This window comes from Ursus maritimus, unplaced genomic scaffold (genome assembly GCF_017311325.1).
Source record: "Ursus maritimus isolate PB19 unplaced genomic scaffold, ASM1731132v1 scaffold_3, whole genome shotgun sequence".
NCBI classification, from domain to species: domain Eukaryota; kingdom Metazoa; phylum Chordata; class Mammalia; order Carnivora; family Ursidae; genus Ursus; species Ursus maritimus.
In genome coordinates, this window is record NW_024425563.1 from 60,769,085 (window position 1) to 60,772,057 (window position 2,973).

Consider the following 2,973-nt stretch of genomic DNA (forward strand, 5'->3'; position numbering starts at 1 on the left):
CTATCCAAAGACACTCCTACTTGCTATTCTGTTTTACATTCCAGTTAAAGATTCAGTCACACAACAAATATTTATTATCGACTATGTATCACACTTTGTTCAAAGACTTGAGAATTCAACAGATAACGAAAACAAAGACCCTGTCCATTTTTTGGAAACTTTATTCATTGTCACTTTGATAAGATTTGCCATGTTTGTGTGTGTGTGTGTGTGTGTGTGTTGTGAGTTTATTATCTCATTTGAGAAAAAAATAAGTCCAAGCTGAGATGATTAATAAGGGAAAAACAAACCCTGTCATTTGTGTGCTGGACAGTTTTTATTTGCTCAACTAGAAACACTATCTTCACCCTACTCTGTATTCTGGAAGACTGGATTTGTCAACAAGCTCCCTTGTTGTAAGACATCCGATTCAATTGGGTAAGACCCAGTGGGAGGTTAGATGAAGGGAGGAAAATAGAGTCTGAATATGTTTTCTCCCTGGCTTCCTTCCTGTGGGGTGACATGGGTTGATGGAGTCCCTTGACTAGATCTCAGTACCTGTCAAGAATTCCTCTCAAAACAGCCCTTTTTGTCCTTTCCACTTCTGTCCTAAGGGTGGTATTAGTGCCAGGATTCACTAGGCCTAATGTATAGCACTATTTCTTGTGGTTTCCCTATATTTCATCCACACACTTAAAAAAAAAAAAAAACAAGTCATTTATTATACATTCCTCAAATTACCCAATTTTATTTTTTAAAGATTTATTTTTTCCAGACAGAGAGGGAAAGAGAGTGGAGGGAAGGGGCTCCTGGGTGGCTCATTCATTGGGCATCTGCCTTTGGCTCAGGGCGTGATCCCGGCGGTCTGGGATCGAGCCCCACATCAGACTCCTTGGCGGGGAGCCTGCTTCTTCTTCTCCCACTCCCCTGCTTGTGTTCCCTCTCTCGCTGGTTGTCTCTCTCTCTGTCAAATAAATAAATAAAATCTTTAAAAAAAAAAAAGAGAGAGAGAGTGGAAGGGAGAAGAGGAAGAAAGGGAGAAGGAGAGAGAATCTCAAGCAGACAATACCCTCTTTTGCCCCCACCCTGGCTGACTGCAGAGCCTGACAATGGGGCTCAATTTCACCACCCTGAGATCATGACCTGAGCCAAAATCCAGAGTCTGACACCCAACTGACTGAGCCACCCAGGCACCCACCTCAAATTACCCAATTTGAAGGTATCATTTTTTTTCCCCTGCTAGGCCCCTGACTAGCTCAGTCATTTATCTTCTGAAAAACTTCAGTGGTTTGGGACCAAGTATTCAGCACATACAATTAATCTTTCATAAGGAGACCTAATTTTAAAATGACATTTTACTGTAATTGTTTTATATTTCAGAGAAAACACTCTGCACTATCCTTAAAAATTTGGGTCCTTGTTCTCTAGTCCGTTATAACTTATGGTCTTTATTTAAAGGGGGAAAAAGTTTGAGAAATAAAACACAACATTTCAAAATTAGCTAAAATCTTCTATTATCTGATTGTAAATACATATTAAAATAATTTTTTTCTTAAAATAAATTAGTTTTCAAAATTTAATGCCTGGTTCTGGCTACTATGGAGCAGCTAGGAACAGGTTTAAACTCCCATTGTGAATATAATAAAAACTGGAAAAAAACTTCTAAATTTAAAAAACAACAATTTGCAGTCAATGAAGAGCTATCACATAGGGTTACCTCTGATCTTTGAGCAAAGGGAAGGTAAGGTGAGCCCCACATTCACTGGCTTTCTGACTGAGGGATTTTCCACACAAAAATTCAGGAAAACAGAGCCCAACTAGAGAGTACAGTCTCACTGGGTGAAAAGAAAACAAACATCAGAGTTCAGAGTTGGATAGTAAGTTGGGATTTGAGGATCAGAGTACATCACTAAGCCCCAAAAAGCTGTATAAAAATTTCCCTCTAATCTTTGGCCAACTGATTAGCTTTGCATGTAGAGTAAGAAGCACTGGGAGGTCTAGCAGAAAATAGCTGGGGGTGAGTAGAGATGTTGGAAGCTGCCAGAACTGTGCCTTATCAGGACAAAAAACTAGGAGGAAGAAGATAGCCAACGTATATATTCAAGATGTAAAATAGTCAACAGACTCAGACCCAGAGATAACTAAAGAAATGAAGTTGAAGAAAAAGACTGCAAAATAACTGTGATTAATATATTAAAGATAAGGGGAAAATGAGGAAATGAGTGGAAAATTAATGATTTCTATAGAACTTTAGAATCTATGAAATAATGAATTTTAGGACAACAGAACAGCAAAACATAGTGTCTAGAATTAATAACATTGAAGAGTTTGAGCAGCATACTAAGCAAGGGAGAAGACAAAATTAGCGAACACGGAGATAAAACTTGTACATAAAACCCAAGAAAAGTAGTTCCTGCTCTGCATCCCGCATTTCTGCAAAGTGAGGGTTCTTTAAGGGTTCTTACCAGTTTGCTGCTCAGCTTCTGTTGCAGATAAGCTGGTTTCATCCAGGATTCCGTGTATTTGCCTGTCTCTTGAGATTTTGCATGGTGGTTTGCCCTGCAACCTCAGTGCTCTGATAAACCCAAGATAAATCATGATTTTCAGTTTTTTTTCAGCATTTTTCTTGTTGCAAGAATCTGAGTGACGACTTCTAAGTTCCTTACATGTCAGAGTTCTGCATACATTTTAAAATAAACTTTTAATTTTAGAATTTTTACATACAGTTTTCAGAGTTTATCTGTTAATTCAAAACTAGCATGTCCCCTAATATCAGATAAAGTGACATTTTTCAGAATGTCCCTTTTTGGTTTTCTTTTCTCCCCCTGCCCTCTCTCTCTTTTTTGTTTTTTTGTTTACAGATCAGTTTCCTCCAAAGGAAATGCTATATTTGTGCTTGTTTCTTGCATATCTCAGCTGCAATTTGGGAGAGACATGACAATCTTCTCAATAATGGCGTTGAGTCAACTAGTTTATGCATATATATATATATAT

At 38.0% G+C, this 2,973-nt stretch overlaps 1 long non-coding RNA gene across 1 annotated transcript in view; it reads right to left on the reverse strand.

The window, feature by feature from the left end:
* Window positions 1-906: 906 nt before the first annotated feature.
* Window positions 907-2,973, reverse strand: part of LOC121105839 — a 4,480-nt gene continuing 2,413 nt past the window's right edge. Inside the window, exons 2-3 of the long non-coding RNA XR_005838585.1 lie at window positions 2,445-2,554; window positions 907-943 (exon numbers count right to left, since the gene is read on the reverse strand). This is a non-coding gene — a long non-coding RNA (uncharacterized LOC121105839). The remainder of the gene's footprint in view (window positions 944-2,444; window positions 2,555-2,973) is intronic.